This window comes from Salmo trutta, chromosome 33 (assembly GCF_901001165.1).
Source record: "Salmo trutta chromosome 33, fSalTru1.1, whole genome shotgun sequence".
NCBI classification, from domain to species: domain Eukaryota; kingdom Metazoa; phylum Chordata; class Actinopteri; order Salmoniformes; family Salmonidae; genus Salmo; species Salmo trutta.
The window spans coordinates 32,209,070-32,230,961 of NC_042989.1; the positions used below are offsets into that span (position 1 = coordinate 32,209,070).

Sequence of the window (21,892 nt, forward strand, 5' to 3'; positions counted from 1 at the left end):
CCCCCCCCCCCCCCCCAACAGTTCAACTCTAAAGCAAACCATCAGACAAAACTAAGTCATTTAAAGGAGAACCGAAGACTGAAGGTCACCGAGGACATTCATTAAAATACTGTAACTTGGCTAATTGAAGCCAACTCCTAATAAAGGGGAGAAGAAAAAAAATATTTTCTGTTGACTGGGCCAGCCGTCATGGCTGAGGGGCCGTCAATGGCACAAAGAGACCCATTATAGCTTTTTCTGGGTAAATAGAGGAAAAGTGAGTCTTGGCTAGGGGGTGGGGATAGAGGGAGAGGGAGGTAAGGGAGAGGTGACTGATGAGGCTGTGGAGCTGTGGGGAATGGGAGAACACACACAGTGGCAGCAGAAGGATACTCCATCCGGAATGCCTAGCCTTCATTAGGGGTGCTATTTGTGAATGCAATTACGTCCCCCGCCTTACAATCAAATCACATAGAACTTATGTGGTGACTATAGGCCTAGTTTCATTCCATATGCTCTTCACTCATGTGAAAATGAGTGTTTGTAGCCTAGAAGTTTCTAGTATACTGTATGTCCCCCCCACAAATGTAGACCAAATGTACAGTAACTAATCTACAGAAATAACATAATGCATACATTATTTACCAAAAGTTCCAAGTGCATTCTACTAAAGTGTATACATTAGTGCTTGGTTTGTTTAAATTAATGAAAGGACGGCTGTCAATTTGTAGCACGTTGCCGGACTGTGTGTTCATTGGTTGAACAGAGTGTAACCTTTACTGAAGTTCACAGTTAATCAAGTCTTTCATCTTGGAGCATTCACTCCATTTACCAAATTCCAGCCACACAGAACTCCCTGCATTCATCGGATTGGTTGCACCTTCAATTAAAGTGACAAAGACAAACTCCATTACTATCAATGTACCTTAGGGTTTTCCTGCTTGTGCTCTCCTTCATCCGAACCAAATAATGTTGGACTTTTCAGCTTTGGAAACTTTTAATAGAGTTCATTCCGCAATCAACCTCAGTTGGGAGCAGAGTGAACTGTGACCTCATGGTATTGATCCTCTCATATGTTTTCTGGCCGAGGTCACAGGAATCCGTTTCCCCTTCCAGAGGTCAATAATGTCAATACAGTAAATTAGGTCATTTTGCTGGAAAACATCCCGAGATGGGTCTATTTCCATTATACCAAACTTTATATGCAGGATAGACAATTACGGCCACATTTCAACTTGTCAAGTTGCCACACTTCCTGGTCTGAAAAGAAACCTGCGGTTCGAGATATATCTAAGGAAGATAAACAAGCTACCTATTGTCAGGACCAATGATAAATCACTTGCTCATTGGAGACAGAGGATTAGTGGCATTTAACCATTTTCTCTCCGTTCGAAATGGAGAGCTAGAGAAGCCTGAGAGGATACAACAGCTCCACCACAGGAGGTTGGTGGCTCCTTAAATTAGAAGGAAAGGCTCATGGTAATGACTGGAGCGGACGGGTGGAATGGTATCAAATACATCAAGAACATAGTTTCCAGGTGTTTGATGCCATTCCATATGCTCCGTTCTGGCCATTTTTATGAGCCGTCCTCCCCTCAGCAGCCTCCTGTGACATCCACAAACTTATTTATGTATCATCCAGGTATCACTGAAGACAGACTGTTCTATTTGGTCAAATAACCTAGCTACTACTGACTTGTAATTCCACTAAATCATAGGAACGGCTAGTATTTAAGTTAAAAGGACTCCCTGAGTAAAGTTTAATCTAGCACATTTAAATCATGGTCAGTATACTTAGAAAAAGGCAGAAGTACTTGTGTTTTTTAATTTTTTTTTATCAAAAGGAAGTAGGCCCTAAAGCCCAAATGTTACAATTAAGCTGTAGATATCTGCTCCAGTCTTTTTCCTTGAGGTTGCCGACTTGCAATAATAGGGCATGAAAAAAACTACAAAAGACCGAAGAAGAAATTGACTAGCGCCACGAATCCTTTGAGAGCAAGAATTCTTCACTGGAGCTGAACTACTTTTTTTGCTAATGCCATGCACGATATCACACTGGTTTAGGTCAGTGAAGTAAAAAGTAGTACAGTTTGTAAAATCGCTTCCCTCATTTTGTTCTGGTTGGAGTGGACGCCAAGGCCTGACCTCCAGTACATATTGGAAAAGCTCACCGACGGGATAGTGTAATCAATGGGCATGATCGGGGCAGAAAGAGGAGATATATATTTTTTATTTTACCTTTATTTAACAAGGCAAGTCAGTTAAGAAGAAATTCTTATTTTCAATGATGGCCTGGAACAATGGGTTAACTGCCTTGTTCAGGGGCAGAACAACAGATTTGGGATTTGATCTTGCAACCTTTCGGTTACTAGTCCAACGCTCTAACCACTAGGCTACCTGCCGCCCATATAGGCTACCTGCCGCCCATATAGTAGAGAGGAGAGGAGAGAGGAGATATAGGGGAGAGGAGATATATGGGAGAGGAGATATATGGGAGAGGAGATATAGGGGAGAGGAGAAAGGGGAGAGGAGATATAGGAGCGAGGAGATATAGGGGAGAGATGTAAGAGAGAGGAGATATAGGAGAGGAGAGAGGAAAGAGGAGATATAGGGGAGAGGAGATATATGGGAGAGGAGATATAGGAGCGAGGAGATATAGGGGAGAGGAGATATAGGGGAGAGGAGAAAGGGGAGAGGAGATATAGGAGCGAGGAGATATAGGGGAGAGATGTAAGAGAGAGGAGATATAGGAGAGGAGAGAGGAAAGAGGAGATATAGGGGAGAGGATAGAGGAGATATACGAGAGGAGAGAGAAAAGAGGAGATAGGAGATATAGGAGAGAGAAGATATAGCGGAGAGGAGAGAGGCTTCAGACTTGGCTAAAGGGCTGCAGACAGACAGAGCACTGACTGGGACCACTGAGATGGAGTCCAAATAGACCTTAAATAGGCCCCGGGAAACAGGAAATAGATTTTATTGGAGAACTAAGGGGGTAGGGCACAATTTAGATTTAGATTGGACTCCAACTGACGTCAGTGTTATCAATGTGTCTCATACTGGGCGGTGTAAGTCCACACTGCAGTCTGATGAATGTTCTGGTGCACGGTTGATGACTGGTGGCTGTGTTTAACAGTACCATGCATTGTGACAAATGCTCCAGGTGCCTAAGTTTTAGAGGTAATTTTGTGTTTTGTTGATGGTTTTAGATAAACTACAGTGCAACTTGATGTAACCACATTCTACATCACGAGCAATGCTTAAATTCTAATCTAATTGCAGAATTATTTGAGAAGGTAACTCAATTTGCCACAGCAGGCAATATAAAACATATGATGGCAATACACTTACATGAAGATGAACAAGTCAACATGTCAAGTTGTTTCACATTTTATCTCTAACAAATAAAGGTTAGAATATTTTGAAATGTGTGTATTACTTACAACCTGCATACAAAACACTGTGGTGAAAACCTTTCTTTAATATTTCTATATATATATACACTGCTCAAAAAAGTAAAGGGAACACTTAAACAACACATCCTAGATCTGAATGAAAGAAATAATCTTATTAAATACTTTTTTCTTTACATAGTTGAATGTGCTGACAACAAAATCACACAAAAATAATCAATGGAAATCCAATTTATCAACCCATGGAGGTCTGGATTTGGAGTCACACTCAAAATTAAAGTGGAAAACCACACTACAGGCTGATCCAACTTTGATGTAATGTCCTTAAAACAAGTCAAAATGAGGCTCAGTAGTGTGTGTGGCCTCCACGTGCCTGTATGACCTCCCTACAACGCCTGGGCATGCTCCTGATGAGGTGGCGGATGGTCTCCTGAGGGATCTCCTCCCAGACCTGGACTATAAAAAAATTATAATAATCAGTTACATAAGTATTCAGACCCTTTACTCAGTACTTTATTGAAGCACCTTTAGCAGTGATTATTTATTTATTTATTTATTTCACCTTTATTTAACCAGGTAGGCAAGTTGAGAACAAGTTCTCATTTACAATTGCGACCTGGCCAAGATAAAGCAAAGCAGTTCGACACACAACAACACAGAGTTACACATGGAGTAAAACAAACATACAGTCAATAATACAGTAGAAAAATAAGTCTATATACAATGTGAGCAAATGAGGTGAGATAAGGGAGGTAAAGGCAAAAAAGGCCATGGTGGCAAAGTAAATACAATATAGCAAGTAAAACACTGGAATGGTAGATTTGTAGTAGAAGAAAGTGCAAAGTAGAAATAGAAATAATGGGGTGCAAAGGAGCAAAATAAATAAATAAATAAATACAGTAGGGGAAGCGGTAGTTGATTGGGCTAAATTATAGATGGGCTATGTACAGGTGCAGTGATCTGTGAGCTACTCTGACAGCTGGTGCTTAAAGCTAGTGAGGGAGATAAGTGTTTCCAGTTTCAGAGATTTTTGTAGTTCGTTCCAGTCATTGGCAGCAGAGAACTGAAAGGAGAGACGGCCAAAGGAGGAATTGGCTTTCGGGGTGACCAGAGAGATATACCTGCTGGAGCGCATGCTACAGGTGGGTGCTGCTACGGTGACCAGTGAGCTGAGATAAGGGGGGACTTTACCTAGCAGGGACTTGTAGATGGCCTGGAGCCAGTGGGTTTGGCGACGAGTATGAAGCGAGGGCCAGCCAACGAGAGCGTACAGGTCGCAGTGGTGGGTAGTATATGGGGCTTTGGTGACAAAACGGATGGCACTGTGATAGACTGCATCCAGTTTATTGAGTAGGGTATTGGAGGCTAATTTGTAAATGACATCGCCGAAGTCGAGGATCGGTAGGATGGTCAGTTTTACAAGGGTATGTTTGGCAGCATGAGTGAAGGATGCTTTGTTGCGAAATAGGAAGCCAATTCTAGATTTAACTTTGGATTGGAGATGTTTGATGTGAGTCTGGAAGGAGAGCTTACAGTCTAACCAGACACCTAGGTATTTGTTGTTGTCCACATATTCTAAGTCAGAACCGTCCAGAGTAGTGATGCTGGACGGGCGGGCAGGTGCGGGCAGCGATCTGTTGAAGAGCATGCATTTAGTTTTACTTGAATTTAAGAGAAGTTGGAGGCCACGGAAGGAGAGTTGTATGGCATTGAAGCTCGTCTGGAGGTTAGTTAACACAGTGTCCAAAGAAGGGCCAGAAGTATACAGAATGGCGTCGTCTGCGTAGAGGTGGATCAAAGACTCACCAGCAGCAAGAGCAACATCATTGATGTATACAGAGAAAAGAGTTGGCCCAAGAATTGAACCCTGTGGCACCCCCATAGAGACTACCAGAGGCCCGGACAACAGGCCATCCGATTTGACACATTGAACTCTGTCAGAGAAGTAGTTGGTGAACCAGGCGAGGCAATCATTTGAGAAACCAAGGCTATCGAGTCTGCCGATGAGGATGTGGTGATTGACAGAGTCGAAAGCCTTGGCCAGGTCAATGACTACGGCAGCACAGAATTGTTTCTTATCGATGGCGGTTACAATATTGCTTAGGACCTTGAGCGTGGCTGAGGTGCACCCGTGACCAGCTCTGAAACCACATTGCATAGCGGAGAAGGTGCGGTGGGATTCGAAATGGTCGGTAGTCTGTTTGTTGACTTGGCTTTCGAAGACCTTAGAAAGGCAGGGTAGGATGGATATAGGTCTATAGCAATTTGGGTCAAGAGTGTCCCCTCCTTTGAAGAGGGGGATGACAGCAGCTGCTTTCCAATCTTTTGGAATCTCAGACGACACGAAAGAGAGGTTGAACAGGCTAGTAATAGGGGTTGCAACAATTTCGGCAGATAATTTTAGAAAGAAAGGGTCCAGATTGTCTAGCCCGGCTGATTTGTAGGGGTCCAGATTTTGCAGCTCTTTCAGAACATCAGCTGACTGGATTTGGGAGAAGGAGAAATGGGGAAGGCTTGGGCGAGTAGCTGTGGGGGGTGCAGTGCTGTTGACCGCGGTAGGGGTAGCCAGGTGGAAAGCATGGCCAGCCGTAGAAAAATGCTTATTGAAATTCTCAATTAAAGTGGATTTATCGGAGGTGACAGAGTTTCCCATCCTCAGTGCGGTGATTACAGCCTCGGGTCTTCTTGGGTATGATGCTACAAGCTTGGCACACCTGTATTTGGGTAGTTTCTCCCATTTTCCTTTGCAGATCCTCTCAAGCTCTGTCAGGTTGGATGGGGAGCGTTGCTGCACAGCAATTGTCAGGTCTCTCCAGAGATGTTCGATCGGGTTCAAGTCCAGGCTCTGGCTGGGCCACTCAAGGACATTCAGAGACTTGTCCTGAAGCCATTTCTGTGTTGTCTTGGCTGTGTGCTTAGGATCGTTGTCCTGTTGAAAGGTGAACATTGGCCCCAGTCTGAGGTCCTGAGTGCTCTTGAGCAGGTTTTCATCAAGGATCTCTCTGTACTTTGCTCCGTTCATCTTTGCCTCAATCCTGACTAGTCTCCCAGTCCCTGCCGCTGAAAAACATCCCCACAGCATGATGCTGCCACCACCATGCTTCACCATAGGGATGGTGCCAGGTTTCCTCCAGACGTGACGCTTGGCATTTAGGACTAATAGTTCCATTTTGGTTTCATCAGACCAGAGAATCTTGTTTCTCATGGTCTTAGAGTCTTTTGGCAAACTCCAAGCGGGCTGTCATGTTCCTTTTACTGAGGAGTGGCTTCCATCTGGCCACTCTACCATAAAGGCCTGATTGGTGGAGCGCTACAGAGATGGTTGTCCTTCTGGAAGGTTATCCCATCTCCACGGAGGAACTCTTGAGCTCTGTCAGAGTGACCATCGAGTTCTTGGTCTGACCAAGGCCCATTTTTTTTAAATAGCCAAACATTTCTAAAAAACTGTTTTTGCTTTTTCATTATGGGGTTTTGTGTGTAGATTGCTGAGGAAATGTTGTTATTTAATCAATTTTAGAATAAGGCTGTAGCGTAACAAAATGTGGAAAAAGTCACGTACTTTCCGAAGGCACTGTACATTTTACATACACATTTTACATATACATTTTACAATCATGGTACTTTTATATACAGCAATCACATAACAATAATACATTATCGAACATAAACTCTTTAATCCCAACCCTCAGTCACTCTCAACCCATCCCACCTATCACCATTGGCCACCCTCGTTTGGTTTCCTTGTGCCATATATTTTTCAATTGTGCTGTGATGTTTTACATACATTTTTTACCTTTCTAATCGCATACTATCTACAGATTGCGTGCTAAAGATGAAAAACTTCCCTACAAGTATTATTATATTATTGATTGATTTACTATGGCTTTCCAAATCTCCCAACACTGCTATTTGTAAGGTTAATTTTAAGTGAACGTTGTGATTTTTTTAACCACTCCTGAACCTGTGACCATAAACAAGCTTCATAGAGGCAAGACCAGAATAAATGATCTAGTGATTGTCTCTTCGCAGAGCTGAGATTGTTGTATGCCCTATATATAGCATTCTGCTGGTGGCAGAATTTTGTATAGTAATTTAAATTGAAAAACTCAAAGTGTTGAATCAAGTGTTGTTTTTTGTATCAGTTCATGTGCCATGGAATCGGTACATCGAACATCTCTTCCCATTTATTTTGCAACCTGTATGGTGCAGCTGTTAACATTTTTGTCCTCAAATGAAACTGGTATATATTTCTATTTATACCAATTATTTTGAGCCAAGTTCCCTACCTTCTCCCTCTTCCACTTGCCTCCTCCATTTTTGTGGTAATGCTGCAATCAGTCAGTTGTAAGTTTGGATTGAGCAGACGTTCACATATATTTTCAATAGCTGCATATGTGACATAACTCCACCATTTCTATTCATAATATCATTAATAAATATAATTAAAAAAAATTAATTTATAATTTTTTTATGAATGAGTATATTTGAATTTAACCATAATATTTGTTGTGATATTTCTTCTATCTTTTCTGGAGGAAAATCAGCTTTGTAACCCGCTTTGTATGGCTTGTTTAAGAAAGAACGGTACTTTAAGCAAAGTTTCATCTTCAATTAGTCAGAAATTAGACTTTCTAATCTGTATAAAAGCAAAAATATATATTTTTAATAAAGGATGAACCTTTCTTAATAATCTTAATAAAGGCCTTTCTTTAAAGCTGGACCTAATCCCTGCCTCTCCAAGCCCCATGTCACGTGTGCTCCCTCTCTGGCCTCTAGGTCACCAGGCTGCTCGTTAGGGCGCACACCTGTCACCAGCGGTACGCACATAATGACACTCACCTGGACTCCATCACCTCCTTGATTACCTGCCCTTTATATGTCACTCCTTTGGTTTCTTCCCCAGTCGTCATTGTTGCTGTTTCATGTCACTGCGCTGTTTGTATTTCTTGTTTTGTTCATTTATTAATTAAATGTATTCACTTCCCGACTCTCAGCATACAACGTTACACCCCAGGACTCGCCTCTAGTCTGTAGCAGCACCCGACTCCAAATGTTATCATACAGGCTGCCACTTTATCATACAGACACTATATCACTCCAAGTTCAGGTTGAAAAACTTACTGAGGGAGTGCAAACTGTTTTCCATCAACTTTCTTTCTCCCTCCCTAGCAATTAAACCTTTGGGTCTAACCCAAATAACCTCTACATTTCAGCCGCTCATTAATCTAGAGAATTTCATTTGGATACACTACAGTAGCACAACCGTCACCTTAGATCAATTTCACGCCCCAGTCCCTAGCCATTTATATGACAATAAATAGGAGTGAAATAGTAAGTGAAATGGTAGTTAGTAAACAATGTAAATGAACATCTGTGAACAGTGTGTATTGATCTTGTTTTCATTTGAATGTTGGCTCATACCCTTCACTTGTCTGTTTCGCCTCCTCCATCAGGTATAATGAAAGTGTTTTATTGAATTCAGCATCTGGTGTGCTAACTAGCAATATCTGAACCCAATTTGGCCTGTAATAACATTGGCAAGCAAACAGCATTCATGTCATGTTCTCTCCAACATGGTATGGTGTTGTTGACTGTAGCCTTGGGGATTCTCTGTTCTTTTGGATGTTTTAGCTAAAGGCGTGGTTCAAATGGCTATAGCATGAAGTCATTGATACGATATAATATGGAATCCATAGAAAATTCTGATCCATAAGAGTGCATGCAGGCAAGGGAACAGCTAAAGGGATGAGAGTTCATGCAGGCAAGGGAACAGCTAAAGGGATGAGAGTTCATGCAGGCAAGGGAACAGCTAAAGGGATGAGAGTGCATGCAGGCAAGGGAACAGCTAAAGGGATGAGAGTTCATGCAGGCAAGGGAACAGCTAAAGGGATGAGAGTGCATGCAGGCAAGGGAACAGCTAAAGGGATGAGAGTGCATGCAGGCAAGGGAACAGCTAAAGGGATGAGAGTTCATGCAGGCAAGGGAACAGCTAAAGGGATGAGAGTGCATGCAGGCAAGGGAACAGCTAAAGGGATGAGAGTGCATGCAGGCAAGGGAACAGCTAAAGGGATGAGAGTGCATGCAGGCAAGGGAACAGCTAAAGGGATGAGAGTGCATGCAGGCAAGGGAACAGCTAAAGGAATGAGAGTTCATGCAGGCAAGGGAACAGCTAAAGGGATGAGAGTGCATGCAGGCAAGGGAACAGCTAAAGGGATGAGAGTGCATGCAGGCAAGGGAACAGCTAAAGGGATGAGAGTGCATGCAGGCAAGGGAACAGCTAAAGGGATGAGAGTGCATGCAGGCAAGGGAACAGCTAAAGGGATGAGAGTGCATGCAGGCAAGGGAACAGCTAAAGGGATGAGAGTGCATGCAGGCAAGGGAACAGCTAAAGGGATGAGAGTGCATGCAGGCAAGGGAACAGCTAAAGGGATGAGAGTTCATGCAGGCAAGGGAACAGCTAAAGGGATGAGAGTGCATGCAGGCAAGGGAACAGCTAAAGGGATGAGAGTGCATGCAGGCAAGGGAACAGCTAAAGGAATGAGAGTGCATGCAGGCAAGGGAACAGCTAAAGGGATGAGAGTTCATGCAGGCAAGGGAACAGCTAAAGGGATGAGAGTTCATGCAGGCAAGGGAACAGCTAAAGGGATGAGAGTGCATGCAGGCAAGGGAACAGCTAAAGGGATGAGAGTTCATGCAGGCAAGGGAACAGCTAAAGGGATGAGAGTTCATGCAGGCAAGGGAACAGCTAAAGGGATGAGAGTGCATGCAGGCAAGGGAACAGCTAAAGGGATGAGAGTTCATGCAGGCAAGGGAACAGCTAAAGCGCTAATACATTACTTGATATGCATTTCCTACTGTATATTAAAATTTCAGGTATGAATTTTTTGTTTACCTGTGTTTTGGCATGTTTTCTCAGCCTCTCCTACTAATCTCTACATGTTCATAATTTTGATCGGGTGTTGGTTTTGACATTGAAAATACTTAGAATATCCTCTTATGTGGAGATCAAGAGGGATACTTTTTAATGTGGCCCATTCTAAGATAGCTCAATGCCAAATACCATCAAAACCAGCCTTTGATGCCCGAGCCAAAGATATTAAACATTGTGGAATGTTGTAGTGGGGTGCAAGTGCCAGGTGTATACCACAGTATAATTAGGTCTGAATTGAATTAAAGCAACATATAAAATACAATGTCACTTACTTGTTAGGTTCATCTTTACGGTCGGTATTGGTATACGTTGATTTGGGTTATTATAGCCGACATAGTTTATGGTCAGGTGTAAATCAGGATTTTTCTAAATAATTTTTCTCCACATCAAAGGATTTCCTATGAGACACATAGTTCATGAGGTACGTATGTGAGTAGGTGTTTCAAGTTTCAAGTTTTTATTGTCACGTGCACTAGTACAGTCTTTCTTGCTTGCTCTTTCCCAACAATGCAGTAATCAATATCACCATTACTATAAAAAAATCATTCAAAGTAGAACAAAAACACACGAGAAATAGAAATAAGAACACAAGAAAGTAATTAAACTATATACAGGGTCAGTTCTAGGGCAAGTGCCAATAGCGTACTTACAATTAGCAAAGTTTGGTCGGAGCTCGCAAGACGGCAGCCATACAGTACAGCACCAACTTCGTCTTAAGGTGTCAAGAATCTGTCGTATTAAAGGTTGAAGAATTTCAACTGTATAATGACCTAATGAGGGAAGTGAATGCTTATGCAGGGATCAAGGATAAAGTCTTCAAAAACATCACACTCATTGGCTTACTCTGACATTGCAACTTACCCTCCCTGCCCACTCATTTTGAAAAATCATTTAAATATGTATTTACTGCATTTGGGAGTTTCACAGTATTGCATGCCTCTATTGTGTATGGATGTGAGGATGAGAAGAACGAGATACAGCGCATTTGGAAAGTATTCAGACCCTTTGACTTTTTTTACATTTTGTTATGTTACAGCCTTATTCTAAAATGGATTAAGTAAAAACATTTCCTCATCAACCTACAAACAATACCTCATAATGAAAAAGCGAAAACAGGTTTTTAGATTTTTTTTGCAAATGGGGAGAAGGGCCTTGGTCAGGAAGGTGACCAATAACTTTATGGTCACTCTGACAGAGCTCCAGAGATCCTCTGTATAGATGGGAGAAACTTCCAGAAGGACAACCATCTGTGCATCACTCCACAAATCAGGCCTTTATGGTAGAGTGGCCAGACGGAAGCCACTCCTCAGTAAAAGGTACATGACAGCCTGCTTGGAGTTTGCCAAAAGGCACCTAAAGGACTCTCAGACCATGAGAAACAAGATTCTCCAGTCTGATGAAACCAAGATTGAACTATTTTGCCTGAATGCCAAGCGTCACGTCTGGAGGAAACCTGGCACCATCCCTACGGTAAAGCACGGTGGTCGCAGCATCATGCTGTGGGGATGTTTTTCAGTGGCAGGGACTTGGAGACTAGTCGGGATCGAGGGAAAGATGAACGGAGCAAAGTAAAGAGAGATCCTTGATGAAATCCTGCTCCAGAGCACTCAGGACCTTAGACTGGGGCAAAGATTCACCTTCCAACAGGACAACGACCCTAAGCAGACAGCCAAGACAATGCAGGAGTGGGTTCGGGACAAGTCTCTGAATTTCCTTGAGTGGCCCAGCCAGAGCCCGAACTTGAACCCGATCTAACATCTCTGGAGAGACCTGAAAATAGCTGTGCAGTGACGCTCCCCATCCAATCTGAGAGAGCTTGAGAGGATCTGCAGAGAAGAATGGGAAAAACTCCCCAAATACAAGTGTGCCAAGCTAGTAGAGTCATACCCAAGAAGACTCAAGGCTGTAATTGCTGCCAAAGGTGCTTCAACAAAGTACTGAGTAAAGGGTCTGAATACTTATGTAAATGTAATATTTCATATATTTTTTATTTTATTTGCAAAATTGTCTAAATAACAGTTTTTGCTTTGTCATTATGGGGTATTGTGTGTAGATTGATGAGGACATTTTTTTATTTAATCCATTTTAGAATAAGACTGTAACGTAACAAAATGTGGAAAAAGTGAAGGGGTCTGAATACTTTCTGAATTCACTGTAGTTGTAGCCTAACTCCTGATAGCTGAGTATTCAACCTTGACATTGCCTCTCCTCTCAATATATAACTGTGCAATGCTTGATGTCGATAGCAAACAACCTATTGCATTCCGCCGCTAAAAGCAATCAAATGAAGTACGTAATTGTGAAGTCAAGCGTTAATCGCCAGCATAACTATAATACCAGAATAATTAAGGGTGTTATTTTTCTTAAGGATTGGCACACAATTATACCTCTCATCACAGTGGCATACAGGGACATTAAATAGAAGAAATGCACGCTAATAACAATAACGAAAGGGACAATAGAATTAAAACATGGCTATGAGGGATACAATACAGTACTAATGGAGTACTGCTGCAAGGCTGTATGCAAGAGGGTTGCCATGTCTCCAAAGTCAATTTGTATGCCTATTATGTCCAATAATATTTTTTAGGTTTGCATTCTAGTCTTCACACATAAATTAAATCAGAACCAATGAGATCCATCTAGAAACAGTGTCAAACAGAAATGTGAAGTCCATTATATTTTGTTTACCGAGGTAGCTTGTTTGTATTTGTATGCAGGTCATAAATGCTACCTACTCAGTCGTTCTGATGAAGAAAATAATGACCATGGCTGACATGGTTGTCTTTCCATTCCCTTCTCTACCAACTAAGATGTGTTTCCCTATGTCACCCTGACAGTTAACTAGTTGCACTGTCAATAGCTATAGCAGTGGATTTTGTAGTGTGCAATTCAATTTAAGTCAAATTATTCATAATTTCAAAATGGAAATCCACAAGGCTGCTATATGTTGAGCTCCTTTCTCAGAGGGGTACAAATAACTACCACCAAACATCCCTAAACAACTAGCACCAAACATCGCTAAACAACTAGCACCAAACATCCCTAAACAACTACCACCAAACACCCCTAAATAACTACTACCAAACATCCCTAAACAACTAGCACCAAACTTCCCTAAACAACTAGCACCAAACATCCCTAAAACAACTACCACCAAACATCCCTAAACAACTACCACCAAACATCCCTAAATAACTACCACCAAACAACCCTAAACAACTACCACCAAACATCCCTAAATAACTACCACCAAACATCCCTAAATAACTACCACCAAACATCCCTAAATAACTACCACCAAACATCCCTAAACAACTACCACCAAACATCCCTAAACAACTACCACCAAACATCCCTAAACAGCTAGCACCAAACATCCCTAAACAACTAGCACCAAACATCCCTAAACAACTAGCACCAAACATCCCTAAACAGCTAGCACCAAACATCCCTAAACAACTAGCACCAAACATCCCTAAACAACTAGCACCAAATATCCCTAAATAACTTGCACCAAAAATCCCTAAACAACTACCACCAAACATCCCTAAACAGCTAGCACCAAACATCCCTATACAACTACCACCAAACATCCCTAAACAACTACCACCAAACATCCCTAAATAACTAGCACCAAACATCCCTAAATAACTACCACCAAACATCCCTAAACAACTACCACCAAACATCCCTAAACAACTACCAAACATCCCTAAACAGCTAGCACCAAACATCCCTAAACAACTAGCACCAAACATCCCTAAACAACTACCACCAAACATCCCTAAACAACTACCACCAAACATCCCTAAACAACTACCACCAAACATCCCTAAACAACTACCACCAAACAACCCTAAACAACTAGCACCAAACATCCCTAAACAACTACAACCAAACATCCCTAAACAGCTACCACCAAACATCCCTAAACAACTACCACCAAACATCCCTAAATAACTACCACCAAACATCCCTAAACAGCTAGCACCAAACATCCCTAAACAACTAGCACCAAACATCCCTAAACAGCTAGCACCAAACATCCCTAAACAGCTAGCACCAAACATCCCTAAAGAAATATCCCCAATCATCCCTAAACAACTACAACCAAACATCCCTAAACAGCTAGCACCAAACATCCCTAAACAACTACCACCAAACATCCAAAAACAACTACCACCAATCATCCAAAAACAACTACAACCAATCATCCCTAAACAAATATCACCAATCATCCCTAAACAACTATCACCAAACATCCCTAAACAACCACATGTCTAACAAGCTACTACCTTCTAGTAGTACTGCACGTAATATAGGCTTGTGTTAGAAACACTGGGAATGTTTCCCCTAATGAAGGCCTATGTAATTTAGTCAAGAGGCCCCAAGTCATGCTTTAACCATCACAGAGTGCTAATTAGCAAAACCTAAAGTACAGATATTCTGTCTTGTAATTCAGTGTGTAATGTACAATAGTGCAGACAGTGGTGATCTACATGAGGCAATGTTGTATTCTTCATTTTTGCGCTATTAAAGGTGGAGATGAAATATTCATAAGATAATCTTTTGCTTTAATAATCATAGAAATGAACTTTATATTAGGAACACGTTTTTATGTGAAGTTAGACTGGGAGCGCTGATTACATTTCGTTGTTTGATCGCTAGCTGGGAATATTACGAGACCCAGGGAGTGCCCCCTGTTAGGCAAACATTTAGGAACTATTTCTTAGGCCAATGGTCTTTGGCCTGACACATCTCAATAACAAGATGATAGTTTGAATAGTACTCTCACATCAAAAAGTTACACTTTTTAGTCTTGCGTTAACTTTGACTGTATGTAGCGCCTGCCAGTTTTAAATATGAATAAAGAGAATGGTTAGCCTTTCACACCCTGCTCTTTTTCACCTGTCTTTGTGCTTGTCTCCACCCCCTTCCAGGTGTTACCCATCTTCCTCATTATCCCCGGTGAATTTACAGCTGTGTTCTCTGTTTGTCTGTTGCCAGTTTGTTTTGTTTCGTCAAGCATATCAAAGTTTTTCCCATGCTCCTGTCTTTCTCTAGTTCCTGTTTTCTAGCTTTCCCAGTTTTGATTATTCTGCCTGCCCTGACCCTGAGACTGCCTGCCGTTCTGTACCTTTCTGACTCTGCTCTGGATTACTGACCTCTGCCTGCCCTTGACCTGTTCGTTGCCTGCCCCCCAGTTTTTGTAATACACTTTTGTTACTTTGAAACTGTCTGCATCTGGGTCTTCTTCTCCTGAGGCGTGATAGAGCCTTAAAATGTCTTAAAAGCAATAATAAATATTTATGTATTTACTTGCAATGTAATCACCTAAAGCAATCACAATCCTGTTTAGAAAGAAATATGAATAAATCAGTTTAGCCACACACACAATCCCTGAAGTGCCATACAAATATTTTTTAACACCAAGTGTCTTGTTGTATTTACATAAGTGTATTAAAAAGAGGTAACTGCACTTAAGTGAAAAACAAACAGTGTGCCATTACACAAGTATCAGGAGATCTCCAACACTCTTAGAAGCACTTCTATCTTGGATGGTAATACAGCTGTTGTAGCATCCTTCTCACACCCCCTCCTCTGGTCAGAGGAAGATCCAGCATAAGGGACCCGCTGTGCCTCTAACAAGATGCCATTCTCTGAGGTCACCAAAGGTCAACGAGGTGCCCAGAGTTCATGTGCACTTTTAAGTAAGTGAAACTCTACTCAGGCTCCTTATCAACTTTCTAATTGGATTAGAGCTCAAAGCAGAGGCCCTCTTTTGACTCTTTTGTCTGCCTCATTGACGAATGGAGCTTAAGGGCCACGCCGCTCCAAGGTTCCAAGGAGCCGACCGACTCGGGGATTAGGTGAGGTGTCTCGACCAATTAAATACCGGGCCAGGTATCATGCTGATTTGACAGGGGAAATTGAGATTTCTCTCCACATCTGTCTATTTTACCCCTTGTTAGCCCACAACTGCTTGTTTGAGGGTTTGAGAGAGACAAATGCCTCTTTTATCAAACCTTTCTCTTCTTCTTCCAAGGTAATCCGAGCTGCCATGCTTTGACCCCGTCTCCAACGCCTCTTCCATAGAGAACTAATCAGATTCACTTGGAGGTTCCCAGCGGCCAGCAGGCAGAGCGCCCAGTCAGCAACCGCTGATCCTGCTTGATCCCATGGGCAAACAGGGGGGCGTCGCCTCCCCTCGCACCCACCAGGCCCCTGACTCAGGATCAGGGATGGAGGGATGGAGGGATTTTCCAACAAGTGGTTCATTGGGCCCAGAGTGAGATCACCTATGATAAGGAGGTGAATATAGGGGAGGATAGGAGCTTCTCTCCACTCATGCACAACAGCAGGGGTATAGGATTTGGATCAGGCCATCAGGAAGGAAACATTACCCAAGGCACTCCCTTACCGACTACCTACCCGCCCTGAAGGCTGTAGGAACACCAGGCACATCAGAAAACTCAATTTACTGTAGGAACTTGCGATCCTGTACTGTTGCAAGCAACATGGCAATACATCAAAGGAAATCATTATTACCATGTCCCATCTACTCTACTCTGCCCGACAACAAGCCAACTGTGTGCAAAGGTATGGGGCACAATTGTTCAATCAGTGCCATGTCTCATTTAAACAGACATACTGTACATAATACATGTTGCCATGATCCTTTTAGACATAAAAAAAACAATAATGATAAAAGCTTTTTTCCTGATATGCGGAATTAAAATATTATAATATAGCCAAAGGCAACTAGTAATGGAAACTGTGACATTCGCATTCAGTCCTTTATAAATTGTTAAACATTGATCTATGGTTTAATATTTGCTTCCCAACAGCGTTGACAATGTGATATTACCTTGACAGAGGGCCATAATGTGTTCCGACGTGCAAGTGATTATTTAAGTAAGCTGTGACAGTAAATATAGCTATATATGACCTGAGAAATCAGCCTTACGGTTAGCGTGTAGCGTTACAGAGGGAGGAGAAGTGAGTAATATGACTACGGTATTAGACAATGCGCTCATTATCATTATAAGGTTACACACAAGGTGATTTAGTACAAGATCACAGTCGAAAATGAATGCATCGCAGTAGCCAATAAATATTGTTTTCTACATGAAATAAAGGGAGCATCAGTAAAGGGAGAAGGTAATAATTGCATCATCCTAGGGGCTGATGAATGACTTAAACCTGTGTGACCACATTAACGGAGATTAAACAGCCCACAATGGTTGTTGGTGTGCCACTGAACCAAGCCCCTACATTACTTCATCCCTGTTCCTTACATTAAGTATACTGCCTCCATAGCATAGCCTCTTGAAAAAAGTTAACCGATTGGTCGTCTTCTAAAGTATGCAATATATTTCCATGTATTTATTTACTGTAAGGATGCAACACTATTCCCCGAAGAGACCAAAGACAATGAGTGGCTTCAGCTGAAAACATATAAGACTTTCCATACGCTGGATTTCGTGAAAGAGAGTTGGTGCGAAGAGCATGATGGCATCATCTCCAACTGGACCTGAAGAGAGAGGAAGAAGAGCGATAGAGACAGAAGAAAAACAGAGAGAAGAGTGAGAGAGAAGAAAGAGAGAGAGAGAGAAAATCAACTATTAAAGACTACCAGAACCCATTGGATTCTCCAATTACATTGAATGAACTACAGGACAAAATACAAACCCTCCAACCTAAAAAGGCCTGTGGTGTTGATGGTATCCTCAATGAAATTATAAAATATACAAACAACAAATTCCAATTGGCTATACTTAAACTCTTTAACATCATCCTTAGCTCTGGCATCTTCCCCAATATTTGGAACCAAGGACTGATCACCCCAATCCACAAAAGTGGAGACAAATTTGACCCCAATAACTACCGTGGGATATGCGTCAACAGCAACCTTGGGAAAATCCTCTGCATTATCATTAACAGCAGACTCATTCATTTCCTCAGTGAAAACAATGAACTGAGCAAATGTCAAATTGGCTTTTTACCAAATTACTGTACGACAGACCACGTATTCACCCTGCACACCCTAATTGACAAACAAACAAACAAACCAAAACAAAGGCATGGTCTTCTCATGCTTTGTTGATTTCAAAAAAGACTTTGACTCAATTTGGCATGAGAGTCTGCTACACAAATTGATGGAAAGTGGTGTTGGGGGAAAAACATACGACATTATAAAATCCATGTATACAAACAACAAGTGTGCGGTTAAAATTGGCAAAAAACACACACGTCTTTCCACAGAGCTGTGGAAAGAGGGATGCAGCTTAAGCCCCACCCTCTTCAACATACAGTTGAAGTCTTGAAGTTTACATAGACTTAGGTTGGAGTCATTAAAACTCGTTTTTCAACCACTCCAAAAAATTGTTGTTAACAAACTATAGTTTTGGCAAGTCGGTTAGACATCAGCATGACAAAAGTAATTTTTCCAACAATTGCCTTTAAACAGCGTGGAAAATTCCAGAAAATGATGTCATGGCTTTAGAAGCTTCTGTTAGGCTAATTGACATAATTTGAGTCAATTGGCGGTGTACCTGTGGATGTATTTCAAGGCTGACCTTCAAACTCAGTGCCTCTTTGCTTGACATCATGGGAAAATCAAAAGAAATCATCCAAGACCTCAGAAAATAATATTGTAGACCCCCACAAGTCTGGTTCATAATTGGGAGCAATTTCCAAATGCCTGAAGGTACCACGTTTATCTGTACAAACAATAGTACTCAAGTATAAACACCATGGGACCACGCAGCCGTCATACCGCTCAGGAAGGAGACACGTTCTGTCTCCTAGAGATGAATGTACTTTGGTGCGAAAAGTGCAAATCAATCCCAGAACAACAGCAAAGGACCTTGTGAAGATGCTGGAGGAAACAGGTACTAAAGTATCTATATCAACAGTAAAACGAGTCCTATATCAACATAACCTGAAAGGCCGCTCAGCAAGGAAGAAGCCACTGCTCCAAAACCGCCATAAAAAAGCCAGACTACGGTTTGCAACTGCACATGAGGACAAAGATCGTACTTTTTGAAGAAATGTCCTCTGGTCTGATGAAACAAAAATAGAACTGTTAGGCCATAATGACCATCGTTATGTTTGGAGGAAAAAGGGGGAGGCTTGCAAGCCGAAGAACACCATCCCAACCGTGAAGCACAGGGGTGGCAACATCATGTTGTGGGGGTGCTTTGCTGCAGGAGGGACTGGTGCACTTCACAAAATAGATGGCGTCATGAGGGAGGAAAATTATGTGGATATATTGAAGCAACATCTCAAGACATCAGTCAGGAAGTTAAAGCTTGGTCGCAAATGGGTCTTCCAAATGGACAATGACCCCAAGCATGCTTCCAAAGTTGCGGCAAAATGGCTTAAGGACAACAAAGTCAAGATATTGGAGTGGCCATCACAAAGCCCTGACCTCAATCCTATAGAAAATATGTGGGCAGAACTGAAAAAGCGTGTGCGAGCAAGGAGGCCTACAAACCTGACTCAGTTACACCAGCTCTGTCAGGAGGAATGGGCCAAAATTTACTCAATTTATTGTGGGAAGCTTGTGGAAGGCTACCCGAAACGTTTGACCCAAGTTAAACAATTTAAAGGGAATGCTACCAAATACTAGTTGAGTGTATGTAAACTTCTGACCCACTGGGAATGTGATGAAAGAAATAAAAGCTGAAATAAATCATTCTCTCTACCATTATTCTGACATTTCACATTCTTAAAATAAAGTGGTGATCCTAACTGACCTAAAACAGGGAATTTTTACTCTGATTAAATGTCAGGAATTGGGAACAACTGAGTTACTTCCGACTTCAACTGTTTATATCAATGAATTGGCAAGGGCACTAGAACAGTCTGCAGCACCCGGCCTCACCCTACTAGAATCTGAAGGCATATGTCTACTGCTTGCTGATGATCTGGTTCTTCTGTCACCAACCAAGGAGGGCCTACAGCAGCACCTAGATCTTCTGCACAGATTCTGCCAGACCTGGGCCCTGACAGTAAATCTCACTATGACAAAAATAATGGTGTTCCAAAGAAGTTCCAGTCGCCAGGACCACAAATACAAATTCCATCTAGACACCGTTGCCCTAGAGCACACAAAAAACTATACATACCAGGAAACTTCCACAAAGCTGTGAACGAGCTGAGAGACAAGGCAAGAAGGGCCTTCTATGCCATCAAAAGGAACGTAAAATTTGACATACCAGTGAGGATCTGGCTAAAAATACTTGAATCAGTTATAGAACCCTATGCCCTTTATGGTTGTGTGGTCTGTACAATGTAAAATACCAAAGAATGCATGCAGAGCAGAATTAGCTAATTATCAATATCTAGATAAGAACCGCTGAATTTTACAACCACCTAAAAGGAAGCGATTCCCAAACCTTCCATAACAAAGCCATCATCAACAGAGAGATGAACCTGGAGAAGAGTCTCCTAAGCAAGCTGGTCCTGGGGCTCTGTTCACAAACACAAACAGACCCCACAGAACCCCAGGACAGCAACATAATTAGACCCAACCAAATCGTGAGAAAACAAAAAGATAATTACTTGGCACATTGGAAAGAATTAACAAACAAACAAAGCAAACTTGAATGCTATTTGGCCCTAAACAGAGAGTACACAAAGGCAGTATACCTGACCACTGTGACTGACCCAAACTTAAGGAAAGCTTTGACTATGTAGACTCAGTGGGCATAGCCTTGCTATTGAGAAAGGCCGCCGTAGGCAGACATGGCTCCCAAGAGAAGACAGGCTATGTGCACACTGCCCACAAAATGAGGTGGAAACTGAGCTGCACTTCCTAACCTCCTGCCAAATGTATGACCATATAAGATACATATATTTCACTCAGATTACACAGATCCACAAAGAATTCGAAAACAAACCCAATTTTGAGAAACTCCCATATCTACTGGGTGAAATACCACAGTGTGCCATCATAGCAACAAGATTTCTGACCTGTTGCCACAAGAAATGGGCAACCAGTGAAGAACAAACACCATTGTAAATACAACCCATATTTATATTTATTTATTTTCCTTTTTGTACTATTTGCACATCGTTACAACACTGTATATAGACAAATATGACTTTTGAAATGTATTTATTCTTTTGGAACTTCTGTGAGTGTAATGTTTACTGTTCATTTTTATTGTTTATTTCACTTTTGTTTATTATCTACTTCACTTGCTTTGGCAATGTTAACATATGTTTCCCATGCCAATAAAGTCCTTAAATTGAATTGAATTGAGAGGAAGAGAGAGAAGCAAGAAAAAAACTATTCTCTGCTGCCAGGCTGGGACGCCCACACCCACCTGTTTCTACTCCTGAGCAGCTTCAGACTGTTGTTTTGTCATGGTGCCATCTTAGTTAGACCCTGCCTGCTCTAATGAGATGAGATGGCCCCGAAATTAGCCCGGTGGTGGGGAGAGTCAACTGTGAAAAGATGCTATTAACAAACAAATTATTTACGGGAGCTGTGGTATTTTTGTGGGCCCCGAGGGATTCCACCGTTTCTCTCTCTCTCGCCGTCCTTTTCTTAATGAGC

The 21,892-nt window shown here is 41.9% G+C and overlaps 1 protein-coding gene across 1 annotated transcript in view; it reads right to left on the bottom strand.

The window, feature by feature from the left end:
• Window positions 1-17,679: 17,679 nt before the first annotated feature.
• The window catches only part of LOC115172838 (doublecortin domain-containing protein 2-like), an 80,068-nt gene continuing 75,855 nt past the window's right edge, over window positions 17,680-21,892 (bottom strand). The window contains exon 13 of the mRNA XM_029730632.1: window positions 17,680-17,857. The gene's annotated coding sequence lies outside the window, so the exon portion shown is untranslated. The remainder of the gene's footprint in view (window positions 17,858-21,892) is intronic.